Below are 22233 nucleotides of genomic sequence, written 5' to 3'. Positions count from 1 at the left end.
TTCATCTCAATACTTTGTGATATATCCTTTGTTGGTAATGACAGAGGTCAAACGTTTTCTGTAAGTCTTCACAAGGTTGCCACACACTGTTGTTGATATGTTGGCCCATTCCTCCATGCAGATCTCCTCTAGAGCAGTGATGTTTTTGGCTTTTCGCTTCGCAACACGGACTTTCAACTCCCTCCAAAGGTTTTCTATAGGGTTGAGATCTGGAGACTGGCTAGGCCACTCCAGGACCTTGAAATGCTTCTTACGAAGCCACTCCTTCGTTGCCCTGGCGGTGTGCTTTGGATCATTGTCATGTTGAAAGACCCAGCCACGTTTCATCTTCAATGCCCTTGCTGATGGAAGGAGGTTTGCACTCAAAATCTCACGATACATGGCCCCATTCATTCTTTCATGTACCCGGATCAGTCGTCCTGGCCCCTTTGGAGAGAAACAGCCCCAAAGCATGATGTTTCCACCACCATGCTTTACAGTAGGTATGGTGTTTGATGGATGCAACTCAGTATTCTTTTTCCTCCAAACACGACAAGTTGTGTTTCTACCAAACAGTTCCAGTTTGGTTTCATCAGACCATAGGACATTCTCCCAAAACTCCTCTGGATCATCCAAATGCTCTCTAGCAAACTTCATACGGGCCCGGACATGTACAGGCTTAAGCAGTGGGACACGTCTGGCACTGCAGGATCTGAGTCCATGGTGGCGTAGTGTATTACTTATGGTAGGCCTTGTTACATTGGTCCCAGCTCTCTGCAGTTCATTCACTAGGTCCCCCTGCGTGGTTCTGGGATTTTTGCTCACCGTTCTTGTGATCATTCTGACCCCACGGGGTGGGATTTTGCGTGGAGCACCAGATCGAGGGAGATTATCAGTGGTCTTGTATGTCTTCCATTTTCTAATTATTGCTCCCACAGTTGATTTCTTCACTCCAAGCTGGTTGGCTATTGCAGATTCAGTCTTCCCAGCCTGGTGCAGGGCTACAATTTTGTTTCTGGTGTCCTTTGACAGCTCTTTGGTCTTCACCATAGTGGAGTTTGGAGTCAGACTGTTTGAGGGTGTGCACAGGTGTCTTTTTATACTGATAACAAGTTTAAACAGGTGCCATTACTACAGGTAATGAGTGGAGGAAAGAGGAGACTCTTAAAGAAGAAGTTACAGGTCTGTGAGAGCCAGAAATCTTGATTGCTTGTTTCTGACCAAATACTTATTTTCCACCATAATATGCAAATAAAATGAAAAAAAAACAGACAGTGTGATTTTCTGGATTTTTTTTTCTCAGTTTGTCTCCTATAGTTGAGGTCTACCTATGATGTAAATTACAGACGCCTCTCATCTTTTTAAGTGGTGGAACTTGCACTATTGCTGACTGACTAAATACTTTTTTTCCCCACTGTATATTTAAAAAAAAAAATAAATATGTTACATTTTCAAACCTTGGGAGACATTCATGGAGGTCCCTGTGCAGATTTCCTGATGAAGAAAGGTTGCATAATTTTATCCAAGCCATATTTGCCCCAAAATGTGCAACTTTTTACACCTGTCCCTTCCATCACTTCATTTTTGGAAAAAAAGTTGATGTTGCTTAGCGGATGGAGGGGGAACCCATTGCCTGGTGAACTTGCTATCTACACAAGCTCATAGCTGTGTAGATTTTGGATTATGGTGCTCAGGTTGAAGTGCAAATTCAGCCTTACCCCAGCACTGATTTGCTTAGGAACAATACACAGACACTAGTTTTAAAATACTCTCAATAGTTATTTTTGATTATTAGATGCTTGTAAAAAGATATTGCGTCTTTAGTTGTTTGTTTTTTGTTTGTTTGTTTTAGGTGCATTTTCATTGCATGTTTTTAGTTTATCGCCATTATGCTTCATTGTCTGGCATTATTTAATTCCTATAGAGTAGCCATTTAGAAAAATGCTTTAAAAAATAATGCCATTGTCATTTCATTGGCAACACAAAAACACTATTTAAACAAAAAAGCTTTTCTAACTTAATGCATTTAATAATGTGCTATACATCTGCCCACATTATTTTTTTCCGTATCCTGAAGGAGAAATATTGTCCATCATGTTGAGAGATCTGTGAAATTCACTATCTTGTGTACCAGTAGTGAAAGCGGCTCATGTTTTGAGGCAGCATTGAAGGTTTTCTCTCCTGATGTTTTATTTTTCTCAGTCATGACCAAATATAACTAACTAAGCTTGGAATCACACATGGAGCTATAACTATTTTGACTTCTTATTACAGAGCTCCTGGCATCTTATATGATAGGAATAATTATTAGGATCTGAATAAAACACCTGGGTTTCCGTCTCGTGGCTTTGCAGCCTGCGGTGAGTCTAAACATTAATACAGATTTATTTGTGTTATATTCAGAGCGTGTGCATACACTGTTATCTAGAAGTCTGCCACCAGAAACAAGGGTCAGAAATAGAATTATTCAGTGCTAGGCCTGGAGTAGATCACAATTACTGAGCAACTGACTATCTTTGGGGTTGTTATTTCTATGTCCCCACACAAAAGAGCGAATAAAAATAGTTATACAGATTAAGGGCTCTTTCACACGTCCAGATTTTTCCGGTACTGAAAAAACAGTACTGCAAATATCAGTGTCTGTGTGTACATTTGTGTAATACTTGTGCCATATATGTGGCAACCATGTGCTGCTTCAGTACCACACGTACTGGCACCTGGTAAGCAGCGGTACTGTTCGCGCTGTTCCCTGGCATCGGGTGCTGAAGACATCTCGCATCATTCTCCCCTGCTCGTACTGCGATCAGCACTATTAGTGGACAATATTTTTTTTAAATTTGTTTATTAACCATAAAACAACATATACACATATGTATATAGCCATGTAGTATACCTGTACATGTCCACACAACCATAAACGAACAGCAACCTTGCACATTAGATTCTTAATACAACTTGTTGGTTTCATGAGTCCATGCATTGCTGTAGGGATAATAAACGAAGTTAACAGACGAACATAACATGTTATCTTTATAACCACTTGGTGATATATATTTCAAAATGACATTACACCTTAATTAAACTACAACTACACACTGCCAAGCACAATTATGTATTACAAATAGCCAGTCAATGCCATAGAATAACCCAAGGAATTTTAAGAATAATATTTGCGATGCTACCGAACCACTACGTACTAGAACGGTAAGATGAGAGGAATTCCATCTATTCAAAATTTTGTCAAATTTCCCAAGGCAGCCCTGGTTCTGACACAATGTTTGTTCATACGGTATAACCGAATTTACCAATTCAATCCAGGCTCTGAGAGAAGGACGCACACCACCCATCCAACATAATGCCAACATCTTTCTAGCCAGAAAGAGTGTCTCCCGCAAGAAAATTCGAACATAATGTCCCCATATCTCTCCGTCCAACACCCCAAACAAACAGACCAGTGGGTTAAGGGGTACCGGGATTTGTAAAAATGAAGTCAACAGCGATGTTACCTCATTCCAGTAGGGGAGGATAATAGGGCAACTCCACACCATATGAGCAAATCTGCCTCTGTCGAGTGACATCTCAAACATTCCAAAGACTGGAGTCAACCCATTTTGAAGAGTCGTGATGGGGATAAATATGACTGGTGTATCATATATAGTTGAATCATTCCTTTATTGATTGACGGAGATACCCCAATCGAAGACCCAAGAACCTCTTCCCAATTCTTTTCCTGAGAATCAGGAATAAGACCCTCCCACCTTCTCCTTATTGCCACCACGGCAGAGCCAGTTCCCACAGATAGCATATAAGTATATAGAGCGGAAATGAGACTCTGGGGCCCCTGTGACTTAAGGATTCCTATTAAAGGGAAAGATGAGATAGTTTGGACCTCACCCGCGGAGCGTAAATGTGACTGGAAAGCTGATCTAAGCTGAAGGTAGCGAAAAAATTGGGATCTCGGGATGTTGTTTTTGGACTGAATTTGTTCAAAGGACACTAGGACACTTTGCCCAAGGAGACACCATGTGAAATCCAGAACTACAATATCCCCAAAATGGACCACCTTTTTAATTTGTTTCCAAACTGACCTTGCTAATCGAAGTAAAGGAAATAATCGGGGAATGACGGGTTTATTCGTTTCTAAAAAAAACCCAGCGGGCAGTCAATTCTTGCAGCATGGGCCAGATGACTTTTGGAGTTAAGCCCCCGTCACACACAGCGATCTCGCTAGCGAGATCGCTGCTGAATCACAAGTTTTGTGGTGCAACAGCGATCTCACCAGCGAGATCACTGTGTGTGACACTTACCAGCGACCGGCCCCCCTGCCGGGTATCGCTGATCGTCCTGGAATGGCCAGGACATTTTTTTGATCGCTGGTCTCCTGCTGGCCAGCACGCATCGATGCGTGTGGCAGGCGGGAGACCAGCGATCAGCGAGCTGGCGCTGGTAACTAAGGTACACATCGGGTTTCTAAGCGCCGCGCGGCGCTTACAAACCCGATGTGTACCTGTACCTTAGTTACTAGTGCGCTGGTGCAGGGAGCTGGTAACCAAGGTACACATCGGGTTTCTAAGTGCTGCGCGCCGCTTAGAAACCCGTTGTGTATGTGTATCTTGGTTACCAGCTCCCTGCACCAGCGTGCTGGTAACTAAGGTACACAGTGGGTAACTAAGCGACGTGGGTAACTAAGCGACGTGCGTCGCTTGTTACCCGCGTGTCACTGGTGCTGATCGCGTGTGAAGCTGCCTGTTTGGCAGCTCACCAGCGATCATGTAGCAACACACCAGCGATTATGACAAGGTCATATCGTTGTCGGGATCGCTGGTGCGTCGCTATGTGTGATGGGGCCCTTAGGCAAGCGACTATCAGGCATTCATCTACTCAAGGCCTTAATTTGCCCGGCAAGATAATATAAATAAAAATCTGGCCGTTGCCTGCCCGCCCACCTGTTTAGGTCTTTGTAAAGTAGATAATTTAAACTTGGGTCTGGTTTTTCCCCATATAAAGGACGTAATTAGGGAGTTTAGATTTGCAAAAAAGGACTTAGGAATCAGCACTGCACTGTGTTGGAGGGAAGAACTAAGCTTAGGGAGCAAAATCATCTTAATTAGATTTATACGACCAGCGACAGATAGCGGGAGTTTACTCCAAGATGCAAATTTAATCTTAACCAGATCCAATAGTGGAAGAATATTAAGTTGCAGGTCAAATTCACTATTTTTTGGGATATGAATTCCTAAGTATTTAAAATGTGACACAATAGGTAATGAAGACAGAGTACCATGATGGTGTCACGGTCCTGTCAGCGCCGGCGTGCAGCCACCGCTGAGCAGGGACTCACCCACACTGCAGGGGGGCCCGGGGTCAGATACAGCCGGGAAGCTCAGGCAAACAGGACCTGGAGACGCTGAAGTTAGCAAGCAGTGAAGGACCTACGGTCATGTGACTGCAAGGAGCAGGGCTTAGCGTCCTCCTGCCAGAGATCGGCAGAACACAACTACAGGAATGCTCAGGTCAGACAAATGGGGGTCATACACAGAGCTAGCAGTACAGTACCAGGGATGAGACAGAACAGATAGTCTGGGCCAGGCAGCGGTCAAAGCCAAACAGACATAGAAGGTACCAAGCAGAATCCAACAAGCAGTATCCAGAGAACAGACCGAGTCGAAACCAAAGTATCAGGCAAACAAGAACACAGCACAAACTCACTCAGGGGTCAACACACTCTGCCAAGGGCGAAAGTATAACTGACGGGGATTGAAGCTTCCTGAGGCTATAAAAAGCTTCCCAGAACCAAGGAGAGGCCACAATAATAAGCCCCAGGTGTGCAGGTAAGAGCCTGCACTGAGATCATAACATTTAACCCCAGAAGTGCAGGTCCACCAGCACTGGTTCCAGACATTAACCCCAAGCGTGCGGGTCCAACCCGCACTGGGATCATGACAGATGGGCTCCTGAGCTGTGAGAGAGGGGTAACAAGGCGGATTTCTCCCAGTTAATATATAGACCGGAGTACTTACTGAATTTATCAATGGTATCAGTTACATATGGCAGCGTTTCCTCTGTTTTATCCATGAATATCACCATATCATCAGCATAAAGGCCGATAGTATCTAGACGATCGGTTATGTTTATGCCATTGATATTTGGAGAGGACCTTACGCGTATTGCCAATGCCTCAATTTCGAGGGCAAAGAGGGACGGGGAGAGGGGTCACCCCTGATGCGTCCCCCTAGACAGAGAAAATGGTTCCGATATAGAGTTATTTATGATTACACGAGCCTTAGGCTTTGCGTATATTGTACTAATCTATTTTTTGAAATCTATCACCAAAACCATACTTCTGCAAACACGCAAGTAGGAAAGGCCATTCAAGGGAGTCAAAGGCCTTGGCAGCGTCTAACGATGCCAAAGCCCAAGTATTGTCCGATACCAAAGAACTATACTGAACCACCGAATGGACCCGCCTAATATTAATGGAAGTGCTTTTGCCAGGCATGAAACCAGTTTGGTCAGGGTGTATGAAATACAATATAACCGAGTTCAGTCTAGTGGCCAGAACCTTAGTGAAAATTTTATAATCTACATTCACCAGAGATATGGGTCGGTATGATCCACATTCAAGGGGATCCTTCTCTTCTTTTTTTAAGTACAATAATGTTTGCTTCATAAAAGGAGCCAGGCATACACCCCCCTCACAATCCCCTGAAACACGTCTAAGAGAAGTGGCGTTAATACATCTTTGTACTTCTGTATAGTTCAATAGGGATCCAATCCAGTCCCGGAGCCTTCCCAGAGGCCATGTCCATCATATCACTTTCTATTTCTACTATAGTCAAGTCAGCGTCCAAAAGGGCTCGCTGAGTAGAGTCTAACGTGGGGAATTTAATGTCTGGTAAATAGTCCAGACAATCCGGGATTCCAAGACCACCCCCAGAAGTATACAAAGCATTATAATATTCAGAGAAACAATGAAGTATATCCTCAGTTGAGGTTGCTATTGAATTATATGGTTTCCGAATTTGAAGTATTGTGTTAGATGTGTTATGTTGGCGTACCAAAAAGGCCAAAAATTTACTTGCTTGGTTTCCCAATTCAAAGTAGGACTGACGGGTAAAAAATAGTTTGCGTTTAGATTTGGAATCCATGTATTGGGAATGTAACCTATGGGAAGTCAACCATGCAACTCTATTCTCGGTAGTCTGATTGGATCTATAAGCTGCTTCTGAGTCCCTTAGTCGTTGTTCCATTTTATCGTCTTCCCCCGAGGTCAACCTTTTAATATAGGAGATTGTAGATGATAGGCATCCTCTCAAGTACGCCTTAAGGGCATCCCAAAAGAGTTTAATATCCCGGGGTTCAGGATGAAATAGGACAAAAGTGTTTACTTGATCCACAGTTCTATCATTATAGTCCATTAGCTTTAGCCAGAATGGATTTAATTTCCAGAATACAGTATGGTTTAACTGGCCAAAGCTAAGTCTGAGTATAATTGGACTGTGATCTGAGATCCCCTCATTGCCATGTTCTATGTCACCCACAGGGGCGTAACAACCGCAGTTGCGACGGGGCCCGGAGTGCTTACGGGGCCGATCGCGAGTTTGCACTTTGAAGGAGACCTGTGTAGTGGACGTGTCAGGGGAGTGGCAGTCTCTGGGAGCTGCAGCCGCTCATTGGCTGTGCAGCTCAGTGCATTGATTGGCTGTCAGGCTGCAATTGGCCTGACGCAATGGCTGTTCTGTGTGCACAGGACCTGTGATGAGGTCACAGGAGGGGAGGTGTTATGATTGGGTCACCGAGGAGGAAAGCAAGACCAAGCTAAGCCACAGAAAACCAGAGAGCTTGGTAACTAAGCGGATTGCAGACCCCTGATCCTATCCACACAACTAGCAGTAGCCGTGGAGCTTACCTACGATGATTCTAGACACCTCGACACAGCTGGAGAACTAAATAAGCCTAAAGCAAGAAAGGGGAAATCTAAACAAAGGAATAGATAGCCCCCAAACATATTGTCGGTGAGACAAGATGAAAGCACAAAGAAAGGTAGGAAAATAGGCTGAGCAAACGATGGGGCCCAAACTAACTAGACAGGACAGGAAAGGAAAGACACTGTATGCAATCACGCAAAAACCCCTGCAAAAATGCCCAACACGTCTGATAGAAAAAATACTGAAGTCACTAGACTTCACCCACTATAACAGCACTCTGGTATATTCTGAAAACAGAGCAAAGAGAGGCCAATCTAATAAGGGACAAAAACAAACTGGCACAAACAGTAACATAAGGATGGAAATTCAGCACAGCCCCAGCCGGGGCTGGCTGACCACACAAAACTGAAATCGACAAAACCAAATCAAATGTGAACAATAGCAAAAGAACACTTAGCTTGAGCATGCAGGGACAGAGCTGGAAACTAAGACCTCAGGAGACAGGAAAAAATCACCAGCAGGGATAGAGGGAGTCGGCTGTCTTAAATCCAGTCAGAAACTCCCAACCCAATGTCCAATCGTCCTCCTCATTATCAGGTGGCAGGCCTCTGTTAATTAAATCAGCTCCATTACCTCCTGTAACCACCAGAGGGAGCCCGGAAAGAGAACTCGCGACCCCTCTGTCAATACAACCATCTCCACTACCTTCACCAGCAACCAGAGGTAGGCCAGAAAGCGAATTCACAACAGGGAGGAGTCAGGGATCACATGATCAGGAGCCTCCGTGTATGCAGGACTTTGCTGTACTAGTTGTCATGGTGCTAGATGAGGGTAAGTTTATGTGTGGGGTCAGGAGGGGTTTACAGGGTGGATGTAGCAGAGCCGTGTGTGTACAAGGTGTACGGAGCGGAGACGTGTGTGTACAAGCTGTACGGAGCTGAGCCATGTGTGTACAAAGTGTATGGAGTGCAGAAGTGTGTGTACGAGATGAGCAGAGCCGTGTGTGTGCGAAGCGGAGCTGCGTGTGTACGTGGTGTACGGAGAGGAGCCGTGTGTGTACGAAGTGTACGGAGCGGAGCCGCGTGTGGTGTACGGAGCGGAGACACATGTGTACGAGGTGTACGGAGCAGAGCCGTATGTGTACGAGGTGTACGGAGCGGAGCCGCGTGTGTACGAGGTGTACAGAGCGGAGCCGCACGTGTACGAGGTGTGTGGAGTGGAGATGCATGTGTACGAGGTGTACGGAGGGAAGATGCGTGTGTACGAGGTGTGCGGAGCTGAGCCATGCGTGTACGAGGTGTGCGGAGCCGAGCCGAGCCACGCGTGTACGAGGTGTACGGAGTGGAGCCGTGTGTGTACGAGGTGTACAGAACGGAGATGTGCATGTATTTTAGCATGGGGGGGTCCATTTGAAAGTTCGCATCGGGGGCCCATAACTTTGTAGTTACGCCACTGGTCACCCACATCGCCAGACTGCTGGAGGCAAATATGTAATCTATGAGAGATAACGTGCATTTAGTAGACGAGTGACAAGTGTATTCCTGTGACGTGTGGTGACGCATACGTCACAGATCAAGCCAATCACTACTTTCCTTGAACAGTGCTAACTGAGATGAAGACAAAGAGGGGGTCCCCCCGGAAATCCCACCATCCTATCTAATTCTATCAAGGCTATTGTCCATAACCAGGTTAAAGTCTCCCATACATATAACTTGTGCATCTGGGTAATTTAAAGCAAAACTCAATGCCTTTTGAAGAATAGACACATTAGCTGGGGGAGGATTATAAATACACAGTATCACATATCCTCTAGAATTTATCAATGCGTATACGAATATGAAACAACCTTCAGGGTCCCTTCGAGCCTCCCGAACCTCCCATCTGACGTCTCTGTGAATCAGGAGTGAAACCCCCCTTGAATAACTAGTATGGAACGCATGAGCAAACTATTGTACCCATGGCTTTTGTATATATCGAGCAGAATCTCTGGTTGTGTGTCTCAACTAGGGCTACAATACGAGGATGGTATCGTCTAATTTGAGAAAATACCGTGACTCTTTTACGAGGGGACTTAAGAACCCTCACATTCCAGGTCATGCATATAATATCAGAACCCATGTCACCCATCTAGATATGATATATATTTTAACATTGGCTAAATTTATAGGCATCATGTAGCGATTCTTGGCAGTTACTTGTACTAATATCAAACAGATTTAATACAAAGGAAGAAAAAACAAAGAAGAGTTTAAAAATAAAGGAGCAAAGTCCTGTGCTCATCCGGTATTGTCAATTTGGACGCTAGTGGAGAGAGCTCCATTTTTAAATCTAGTAGGAGAATTCCAAGTGTCCGCACACATATCAGGATTTTTCTTCACGAGATCCCACGTGGGACTGCAGCCACTCAGATGCCTCTGTAATAGAGTTGAGCGACTTTTGGATTTTTAGGGTCGCGTTTCGTTTCGTGAAACCCGACTTTTCCAAAAGTCGGGTCGAGCAAGATCGTCCGATTATAGGGAAAAGTCGGGGTCGTCCCGAAACACGAAACCCAATGTAAGTCAATGGGGAATAAAAGTCGGCAGTGAGAGGAGGACAGGAAACACACCTACAGTGCCCATTTGAATGCCAAAAGCATCAATTCTTCTTTCTTAAGCTTGTCAACCTTAATTAACTTCATAATACAAGTTACGCACTGAAAAATGGGGGTTATTTGGCTACAAACTGTGGGGGGGGGGGCTGGCTCCAGGTTTTCATGTGCCCTGGGCGAAAGAGCGCCCCTTTAACACATACCACAACTCATCATGCTCCGATACGGCAGAGAAATAGCGGTATAGTACAATGAAAAATACCTCACTTTTTACATCTCATGACGAGGCCCATCTATTTCTCCATACAAAATCATTGGTCCCATATAATGTTTGAAACAGTATATGATGAGCTCCACATAATGCTACAGTATATGCTGTTCCCCATGGATGAAGCTCCACTGTCTTATGGGCCCAAATAATGCTCCAAACATAATGGGCCCCATTTCTAATGCTCTAGTGTATAATGGGCCCTGTAAATGCTGCTCCAGTGTCTGATGTCCACCTTTGGAATGTTCCAGTGTATGGTGGGCCCCATCTATCATTCTCCAGAGTATAGTGCTCCCCAAAAATTGCTGTCCCAACATTGAAAACAATCAAATAAGTCTCCTCGCTAGGGAATCCCTGTACTTGTCTGGACAGGTGCTGTAGCTTGCTTAACAGCTCGCCAGCCGTTCTCACGCCCAGTATGGATTACACGTGATTGCATAAAGGTTAGAAAGGGTACCGTATCCCTGGATAACAAGTATGGATAGCGTACACATTCAAAATATTTGTCTCAGGAGGCAGGCTCAGACGGTGTTAGGCCCAGTATGGATTGCACGTGATTGCACAAAGGTTAGAAAGGGTACCGTATCCCTGGATAACATGTATGGATAGCGTACACATTCAAAATATATGTCTCAGGAGGCAGGCTCAGACGGTGTTAGGCCCAGTATGGATTGCACGTGATTGCACAAAGGTTAGAAAGGGTACTGTATCCCTGGATAACATGTATGGATAGCGTACACATTCAAAATATATGTCTATACAGCATGAGGCAGGCTCAGACGGTGTTAGGCCCAGTATGGATTGCACGTGATTGCACAAAGGTTAGAAAGGGTACCGTATCCCTGGATAACATGTATGGATAGCGTACACATTCAAAATATATGTCTATACAGCATGAGGCAGGCTCAGACGGTGTTAGGCCCAGTATGGATTGCACGTGATTGCACAAAGGTTAGAAAGGGTACCGTATCCCTGGATAACATGTATGGATAGCGTACACATTCAAAATATATGTCTATACAGCATGAGGCAGGCTCAGACGGTGTTAGGCCCAGTATGGATTGCACGTGATTGCACAAAGGTTAGAAAGGGTACCGTATCCCTGGATAACATGTATGGATAGCGTACACATTCACAATATATGTTTCAGGAGGCAGGCTCAGACGGTGTTAGGCCCAGTATGGATTGCACGTGATTGCACAAAGGTTAGAAAGGGTACCGTATCCCTGGATAACATGTATGGATAGCGTACACATTCAAAATATATGTCTCAGGAGGCAGGCTCAGACGGTGTCAGGCACAGTATGGATTTGACGGCCCAGATTACACAGCGGAGGAGCAGGGAGAGGTAAAGATTGCAAATGCTGGGGCCCTGCCCAAGCAAGGGGGGCCCACTCGTGGGCGTCGGTACTGGCACTGGGCCCCTCATAGTACAGCGGTGTGTCTGACGGCGGGTGTGCACCACCACCGTCAGAGACACTTGATTGCACTATGAAGGACCCTGTGCCAGTGCCCGCGCCCAAGAGTCGGCCTACCCACCTGTCCAGGGCAACGGCACTCGCACGGTGTCGTGCGGTAGGTGGTGACCCCGGCCATGGGGGGGGAGGCAGCACAGTTAGGGAGTTTTAGAAAGTGGCATATGTTGATGTTGGACATTCAGCTGATGCAAAAGGCGAAATAGGTGAAGTACCAGGAAGAGGTGGACCAAAGCAAGCCATTTTTCTGTCACCCTATGTGTCATCAGGGGAAGGTGGGACAAAATCCTTGGAAACCCATGCGTGGTTCATTTTAATGAAGGTTAGATCATCCACATTTTGGGTTGACAGACGGGTCCTTTTTTCTGTCAGGATTGATCCAGCTGCACTGAAGACTCTTTCCGATAGCACACTTGCAGCTGGGCAAGCGAGCTCCTGTAAGGCATATTGTGCCAATTCAGGCCAGGTGTCCAGTTTAGCGGCCCAATAGTCAAAGGGGAATGACCTGTGTGGGAGAACATCGATATGGGAGGAAAAGTAGTTTGTTACCATAGTTGACAACTGCTGTCTCCTGTCACTTTCCATCGATGCAGTATTACCAGTTGTGTGAGCGGTATTTGAAAAATCAGTCCACAACATTGTCATGAAACCCCTGTCTCCAACGCCACTTCTGCTGTGTGCACCACGAACACCTCTGCCAAGCTGCCCCCGGCCCGTACGGCTCGTGTGAGAACCATCACCGCTGCTGTGTGCTGGGAATGCCTCAAGCAACCGATTTACCAGAGTTGCTTGTTTATTAGCCAATATTAGGTCAAGGTTCTCCTGTGGCATGATGTTTTGTAATTTGCCTTTATAGCGTGGATCCAGGATGCTGGCCAACCAGTAGTCGTCATCGTTCATCATTTTGGCAATGCGGGGGTCCCTTTTTAGGATCTGCAAGGCATAATCTGACATGTGGGCCAATGTTCCCGGTGTCAATGATGCACTGCGAGTGCTGGGTGGAGGAGCACTTTCTGGCAAATCCACATCCCTCCAGTCACGCACAAACCCAGTACCAGACCTTGCCACGCCAACATTTTCACTTGCCCCACGAGATGCATCCTCCTCCCCTAAGTAATCATCCCCATCATCCTCCTCCTCCTCCTCTTCTTCCTCCACCTCGTCCAGGAGAGGTCCCTGAGCAGACAATGGCTGAATGTCATCAAGGATTCCCTCCTCCTCTTCCTCCTCATCAACATTGGCTGCAGACGCCTGCTCCTTAAGGTGCGTCAAAGTTTGCATGAGCAGACGCATAAGTGGGATGCTCATGCTTAGGATGGCGTCGTCTGCGCTTACCAGCCGTGTGCATTCCTCAAAACACTGAAGGACTTGACAAAGGTCTTTCAGCTTCGACCACTGCACACCTGTCAACTCCATGTCTGCTCTCAAAGTGCCTGGCCGTGTATCCTCCCACAAATGCATTATGGCCTGCCTCTGCTCGCACAGCCGCTCCACCATGTGCAGGGTGGAGTTCCACCTTGTTGCAATGTCGATAATGAGGCGGTGGTTGGGAAGGTGGAGCAATCGCTGCAGCTTCTGCATACGAACGGAGTGTACAGGCGACCGGCGGATGTGCGCGCACAGTCTTCGCACCTTCTGGAGCAGGGCTGTTAACTCCGGATAATTTTTGAGGAAGCACTGCACCACCAGGTTCAAGGTGTGAGCCAAGCAAGGTATGTGGCTGAGTTTTGAAAGGGCTATGGCTGCCACAAAATTACGGCCGTTATCACTAACTACCTTGCCTGCCTCAAGATGTACACTGCCCAGCCATGACTCAGTTTGTCGCTTCAAGTACTCGGCCAGCACCTCGGCGGTGTGTCTGTCGCCCAAACACATCATCTGCAACACAGCCTGCTGACGCTTTCCACTAGCTGCTCGATAGGGGAACACATCGTGTGCAACAGTGGCAGCTGCAGATGGAGTGCTCGTACGACTGCGCTCTGTGGACGAGCTTTCGCTTCTGGAGGAGGTGGAGGAGGAGGAGGGTCGAACGCCTACAGCCAACTGTTTCCTATACCGTGGGCTAGGCAGCACTGTCCCACCACCGCTGTCCCCTGTGGACCCTGCATCCACCACATTAACCCAGTGCGCAGTGATGGACACGTAACGGCCCTGGCCATGCCGACTGGACCATGCATCAGTTGTGAGGTGCACCTTTCCGCTCACTGACTGCTTGAGTGCATGGACAATGCGGTCTTTCACATGATGGTGGAGGGCTGGGATGGCTTTGCGAGAGAAGAAGTGGCGACTGGGTAGGTCATAGCGTGGTACTGCATAGGCCATGAGTTCGCGGAAAGCTGTGCTTTCCACCAACCGAAAGGGCATCATCTCATAAGAGATTAGTTTGGCAATGTGGGCGTTCAAACCCAGTGTACGCGGATGAGAGACTGAGTACTTTCTTGACCTACTCATAGTGTCTGGGAGGGTGAGCTGGACTTGAGAGCTGCATATGGTGGAAGTAGCGGTGGACAGGGCGGACTGAGAGAGGGTTGATGATGGTGATGGAGTTGGTGTTCTTTCTGATGGCCTAGAATCAGTCTTTCGTTGATATAACAGTGGGATTCCCTGACTGCTGTGGCCTTGCAACGACACCTCAACATTTGCTGCTGTGCTAACCGGTGAGCTTACAGTGGGGGAAACAATGTAGCGTTGCTGACTACCTTCTTTGTGATCAGTTGCACATGTGGCACTTGAGGTTTGGTGTTGTGTCCACGCTTGCAAGTGCATGCTGGTTAAATGTCTAAGCATGCAACTGGTATTCAAATTTTTCAGATTTTTCCCTCGGCTAAAGGTCTTTGCGCACTTCTTACAGATAACCTTGGCCTGATCATGAGGATTTTGTTCAAAAAAGTGCCACACTGCACTCTTCCTACTTTGGCAGACATTTTGCGGCCTAGCACGCTGTGATCTTTTGACCCTCTGGACAAGCTGTCCAGCAACTCTTGATTTTTGGAACCTGTCTTTGGAGTGCTCCGGGCCTGCCAGATAACAGCTGTTGCGTTGTCGATGTCTGCTGTGGATGCTCCTCATCTGAGCTATTGGAAGCAGCACCCTCTTCCCCCAATGGATGCCAATCTGGGTCAACAACTGGGTCATCCATCACCTCCTCTTCTATGTCATGTGCACCTTCCTCTGTGTCACCGTGTATGGTGGTATAGTGTGCGGGAAGGGGCACCTGAGTCTCATCAGGGTCAGAATCTGGCTCTGTACACTGCGAGGACAATGTAGTGCTCTGAGTGAATGTACCAGCAGAATCATCCATCAGCGGCTGTGCATCAGTGCACTCCATGTCAGATTCATCTTGGCCTGGGTAATTCATCATTTCACTTGATAATCCAGGCATGGTATGTGAAAACAGCTCCATGGAGTAATCAGTAGTATGGCCTGCGTCATCCTTCAATCTTGGTTGGGGTGAAGGACACAAGGAAAGGTGTGGTTCATGAACATGAGCCTCCAATGACGACTCAGTGCTTTTACTTTTTACAACTGAAGAAGAGGAGGCGATAGAGCTGGAGGCAATGTAAGACAAAACTTTTTCCTGATGCTCTGGCTTTAAAAGCGGTTTGCCAACTCCTAGAAAACTAAGCGTTCGAGGCCTTATGTAGCCAGACGATGACGCAGGCTCAACACCTCCTGCATTCGGTCCTATTTTGCTCTTGCCACTACCATCAGATCCACCACCAACACCATCATTACCAGCTGCCAACCCCCGCCCAATTCCACGGCCTCTTCCACCAGCCTTCCTCATTTTTGGTAGAAATGTAGACAAAATCCAACAAACTATATAGTATGTAAAACAAGGTGTCTATAGGACAGGGGAGATTTTGAATTTCTGCACACACTTTTGGACACTGGACACTTTTGGATTGTGTGAGGCCCACTGATATCTGAGCGCTATGTGACAGGCTCGATGGCACAGCTGTGACCTAAGTGACTAGAGAATAAGTGAGATTTTGAATCTCTGCACACACTTTTGGACACTGGACACTTTTGGATTGTGTGAAGCCCAATGAATATCTGAGCGCTATGTGACAAGCTCGATGGCACAGCTGTGACCTAAGTGACTAGAGGATAAGTGAGAGTTTGAATCTCTGCACACACTTTTGGACACTGGACACTTTTGGATTGTGTGAGGCCCAATGAATATCTGAGCGCTATGTGACAAGCTCGATGGCACAGCTGTGACCTAAGTGACTAGAGGATAAGTGAGAGTTTGAATCTCTGCACACACTTTTGGACACTGGACACTTTTGGATTGTGTGAGGCCCAATGAATATCTGAGCGCTATGTGACAAGCTCGATGGCACAGCTGTGACCTAAGTGACTAGAGAATAAGTGAGATTTTGAATCTCTGCACACACTTTTGGACACTGGACACTTTTGGATTGTGTGAGGCCCAATGAATATCTGAGCGCTATGTGACAGGCTCGATGGCACAGCTGTGACCTAAGTGACTAGAGAATAAGTGAGATTTTGAATCTCTGCACACACTTTTGGACACTGGACACTTTTGGATTGTGTGAGGCCCAATGAATATCTGAGCGCTATGTGACAAGCTCGATGGCACAGCTGTGACCTAAGTGACTAGAGGATAAGTGAGAGTTTGAATCTCTGCACACACTTTTGGACACTGGACACTTTTGGATTGTGTGAGGCCCAATGAATATCTGAGCGCTATGTGACAAGCTCGATGGCACAGCTGTGACCTAAGTGACTAGAGGATAAGGGAGATTGGATTGCTTTTAAAAAAGCAGTTTGCGGAGCAGTGGGTAAACAGCAATGCCAGCCTGTCAGGAAGCCTTAAAAGGCAGCCCAACAACCAACACCACTGATACACCACTATATAGCCTCCCCTTGCACTGCACACAGTGACTGGTGTGTTGTGCAGGCCAAATTGCTATCAGCAGCAGAAGCAGTTTTTTTTTCTTCTCAGCAGGACAAAAAAAAAAATTGGGATTGCTTTTAAAAAAGCAGTTTGAGGCCCAATGAATATCTGAGCGCTATGTGACAGGCTCGATGGCACAGCTGTGACCAAAGTGACTAGAGGATAAGGGAGATTGGATTGCTTTTAAAAAAGCAGTTTGCGGAGCAGTGGGTAAACAGCAATGCCAGCCTGTCAGGAAGCCTTAGAAGGCAGCCCAACAACCAACACCACTGATACACCATTATATAGCCTCCCCTTGCACTGCACACACAGTGACTGGTGTGTTGTGCAGGCCAAATCGCTAGCAGCAGAAGCAGTTTTTTGGTCTTCTTCCCTGCCTAACGCTCTCCCTACAGAATCAGCAGCAACCTCTCCCTATACTGAGATCGGCGGAAGTAAGATGGCGGTCGGCGTGCACGCCCTTTTATACCCCCTGTGACGCCCACCAAAGCAAGCCAATCACTTGCATGCCCTTCTGAAAGATGGTGGTGACCCGTGCCTATGTCATCACGTTGCCCACAGTGTCCGTGGATCCTGATTGGCTGAAAAAGAGCGCAAAACAAACTTTTGAAACGCGACTTTGGCGCGTAAGTCGCCGACCTCGTGGCCGACCTCATCCTAGGGTCGGGTTTCGTTTCATGAAACCCGACTTTGCCAAAAGTCGGCGACTTTTGAATTTTTTCGACCCGTTTCGCTCAACTCTACTCTGTAAAAAATACGGAAGAATCTTAATGGATAATTCGGAGTCGGGCTGGATAAATCATAGAGTACAGAACATTCTTTTCTCTATGCCGTTTCTTGATCTCTGCGAATTGTGCCCTCTGCTTCTGGAGTTCCATAGAAAAATCAGGGTATATCGAAATTGTGGTGTTGTTAAATTTGATAGGACTTATTCGCAGCGCCATATGCAATATTGCATCTCTGTCCTTGCAATTAAGGAGCCTCCCCAGAAAGGGTCTAGGTGGTCCGCCCGGAGGAAGTGGTTTTGTAGGGAACCTATGAGCCCTCTCCACAAAAAATGTAGTGGATAATTCATCTCCTAGAGTGTCTTTAAGCCAGCTTTCAAGGAATTGCTCAGGCTTCTGGCCTTCAGAACGCTTTGGCAACCCAATGATTCGGATGTTGTTTCGGCGCAGTCTATTTTCTAGAACATCCGCCTTCTATCTCCAGGCATTTATAAAGCCAGACACTTTTGTTAGGTTGGCCTCCATAGGTGGAAGATTATCCTCCAGGCAGGACACCCTTGATTTCACCTCTGTAATGCGCCCACTCATGGCCTGCATGTCCTGCCGGAGACGCCCCACCTCAGAGTGTACATCTTCTATTTTCCCGGTCAGAGATGTTGTAGTCAGGAAAATGGCCTGCATTAACTGCTCGGATGCCTGCCTAAGAGTTAGATCTCCGCTCTCACCGCCCTCCTCACTATCAGAGGTACGGTTTTTACGCTGATCTCCAGCCTTAGAATTATTCCTAAGAGGTCGTGCATTATCAGATGGATCAATCCTTACAAATTCTTTTAGTTTGTCTGCCACTTCTGACCCCCTTGAGAGATTCAGGGTATGTGCACACGTAGTTTTTAGGTTGTGCGGATTTTGTTGAAAAATCCGCAGGTAAATCCCCAGGACAAAAGTCTTGAGGTTTATCTGCGGATTAGCCTGCGGTTTTGCCCTGCGGTTTCACACCTCATAATGGATAAGGTGTGAAACCACAGCGGAATCCGCACAAAGAATTGACATGCTGCGGATTGTAACCCGCAGCAAATCCGCACGGAAAAATCCACAGCATGTGCACAGCGTTTTTCAGTTTACCTTTGAAAACAATGGTACTGTACAACGCACCTAAATCTGCTGCGGACCCGCAGGTCCAAAGCCGCTGCGGATCCTCAGCAGAATCCGCACCGTGTGCACATAGCCTCATGGTTAACAGTGATGAAGTATGGCAAGTAGAGTTGAGCGAAACGGGTCGAAAAAATTCAAAAGTCGCCGACTTTTGGCAAAGTCGGGTTTCATGAAACGAAACCCGACCCTAGGATGAGGTCGGCCACGAGGTCGGCGACTTACGCGCCAAAGTCGCGTTTCAAAAGTTTGTTTTGCGCTCTTTTTCAGCCAATCAGGATCCACGGACACTGTGGGCAACGTGATGACATAGGCACGGGTCACCACCATCTTTCAGAAGGGCATGCAAGTGATTGGCTTGCTTTGGTGGGCGTCACAGGGGGTATAAAAGGGCGTGCACGCCGACCGCCATCTTACTTCTGCCGATCTCAGTATAGGGAGAGGTTGCTGCTGATTCTGTAGGGAGAGCGTTAGGCAGGGAAGAAGACCAAAAAACTGCTTCTGCTGCTAGCGATTTGGCCTGCACAACACACCAGTCACTGTGTGTGCAGTGCAAGGGGAGGCTATATAGTGGTGTATCAGTGGTGTTGGTTGTTGGGCTGCCTTCTAAGGCTTCCTGACAGGCTGGCATTGCTGTTTACCCACTGCTCCGCAAACTGCTTTTTTAAAAGCAATCCAATCTCCCTTATCCTCTAGTCACTTTGGTCACAGCTGAGCCATCGAGCTTGTCACATAGCGCTCAGATATTCATTGGGCCTCAAACTGCTTTTTTAAAAGCAATCCCAATTTTTTTTTTTTGTCCTGCTGAGAAGAAAAAAAAACTGCTTCTGCTGCTGATAGCAATTTGGCCTGCACAACACACCAGTCACTGTGTGCAGTGCAAGGGGAGGCTATATAGTGGTGTATCAGTGGTGTTGGTTGTTGGGCTGCCTTTTAAGGCTTCCTGACAGGCTGGCATTGCTGTTTACCCACTGCTCCGCAAACTGCTTTTTTAAAAGCAATCCAATCTCCCTTATCCTCTAGTCACTTAGGTCACAGCTGTGCCATCGAGCTTGTCACATAGCGCTCAGATATTCATTGGGCCTCACACAATCCAAAAGTGTCCAGTGTCCAAAAGTGTGTGCAGAGATTCAAAATCTCACTTATTCTCTAGTCACTTAGGTCACAGCTGTGCCATCGAGCCTGTCACATAGCGCTCAGATATCAGTGGGCCTCACACAATCCAAAAGTGTCAAGTGTCCAAAAGTGTGTGCAGAAATTCAAAATCTCCCCTGTCCTATAGACACCTTGTTTTACATACTATATAGTTTGTTGGATTTTGTCTACATTTCTACCAAAAATGAGGAAGGCTGGTGGAAGAGGCCGTGGAATTGGGCGGGGGTTGGCAGCTGGTAATGATGGTGTTGGTGGTGGATCTGATGGTAGTGGCAAGAGCAAAATAGGACCGAATGCAGGAGGTGTTGAGCCTGCGTCATCGTCTGGCTACATAAGGCCTCGAACGCTTAGTTTTCTAGGAGTTGGCAAACCGCTTTTAAAGCCAGAGCATCAGGAAAAAGTTTTGTCTTACATTGCTGACTCAGCCTCCAGCTCTATCGCCTCCTCTTCTTCAGTTGTAAAAAGTAAAAGCACTGAGTCGTCATTGGAGGCTCATGTTCATGAACCACACCTTTCCTTGTGTCCTTCACCCCAACCAAGATTGAAGGATGACGCAGGCCATACTACTGATTACTCCATGGAGCTGTTTTCACATACCATGCCTGGATTATCAAGTGAAATGGTGAATTACCCAGGCCAAGATGAATCTGACATGGAGTGCACTGATGCACAGCCGCTGATGGATGATTCTGCTGGTACATTCACTCAGAGCACTACATTGTCCTCGCAGTGTACAGAGCCAGATTCTGACCCTGATGAGACTCAGGTGCCCCTTCCCGCACACTATACCACCATACACGGTGACACAGAGGAAGGTGCACATGACATAGAAGAGGAGGTGATGGATGACCCAGTTGTTGACCCAGATTGGCATCCATTGGGGGAAGAGGGTGCTGCTTCCAATAGCTCAGATGAGGAGCATCCACAGCAGACATCGACATCGCAACAGCTGTTATCTGGCAGGCCCGGAGCACTCCAAAGACAGGTTCCAAAAATCAAGAGTTGCTGGACAGCTTGTCCAGAGGGTCAAAAGATCACAGCGTGCTAGGCCGCAAAATGTCTGCCAAAGTAGGAAGAGTGCAGTGTGGCACTTTTTTGAACAAAATCCTCATGATCAGGCCAAGGTTATCTGTAAGAAGTGCGCAAAGACCTTTAGCCGAGGGAAAAATCTGAAAAATTTGAATACCAGTTGCATGCTTAGACATTTAACCAGCATGCACTTGCAAGCGTGGACACAACACCAAACCTCAAGTGCCACATGTGCAACTGATCACAACGAAGGTAGTCAGCAACGCTACATTGTTTCCCCCACTGTAAGCCCACCGGTTAGCACAGCAGCAAATGTTGAGGTGTCGTTGCAAGGCCACAGCAGTCAGGGAATCCCACTGTTATATCAACAAAAGACTGATTCTAGGCCATCAGAAAGAACACCAACTCCATCACCATCATCAACCCTCTCTCAGTCCGCCCTGTCCACCGCTACTTCCACCATATGCAGCTCTCAAGTCCAGCTCACCCTCCCAGACACTATGAGTAGGTCAAGAAAGTACTCAGTCTCTCATCCGCGTACACTGGGTTTGAACGCCCACATTGCCAAACTAATCTCTTATGAGATGATGCCCTTTCGGTTGGTGGAAAGCACAGCTTTCCGCGAACTCATGGCCTATGCAGTACCACGCTATGACCTACCCAGTCGCCACTTCTTCTCTCGCAAAGCCATCCCAGCCCTCCACCATCATGTGAAAGACCGCATTGTCCATGCACTCAAGCAGTCAGTGAGCGGAAAGGTGCACCTCACAACTGATGCATGGTCCAGTCGGCATGGCCAGGGCCGTTACGTGTCCATCACTGCGCACTGGGTTAATGTGGTGGATGCAGGGTCCACAGGGGACAGCGGTGGTGGGACAGTGCTGCCTAGCCCACGGTATAGGAAACAGTTGGCTGTAAGCGTTCGACCCTCCTCCTCCTCCACCTCCTCCAGAAGCGAAAGCTCGTCCACAGAGCGCAGTCGTACGAGCACTCCATCTGCAGCTGCCACTGTTG

The 22233-nt window shown here is 47.1% G+C and overlaps 1 protein-coding gene across 2 annotated transcripts in view; it reads left to right on the top strand.

The window, feature by feature from the left end:
• DGLUCY (D-glutamate cyclase) overlaps positions 1-22233 on the top strand; it is a 227913-nt gene that overhangs the window by 993 nt on the left and 204687 nt on the right. For both annotated transcript variants that reach the window (XM_073578173.1, XM_073578170.1), the window contains exon 2: positions 2254-2339. The gene's annotated coding sequence lies outside the window, so the exon portion shown is untranslated. The remainder of the gene's footprint in view (positions 1-2253; positions 2340-22233) is intronic.

The sequence above is a fragment of the Dendrobates tinctorius genome, unplaced genomic scaffold, assembly GCF_039654945.1.
Source record: "Dendrobates tinctorius isolate UK_male_01 unplaced genomic scaffold, ASM3965494v1 ptg000058l, whole genome shotgun sequence".
Taxonomy (NCBI): Eukaryota; Metazoa; Chordata; class Amphibia; order Anura; family Dendrobatidae; genus Dendrobates; species Dendrobates tinctorius.
This window is presented reverse-complemented; position numbering and strand designations above follow the sequence as displayed.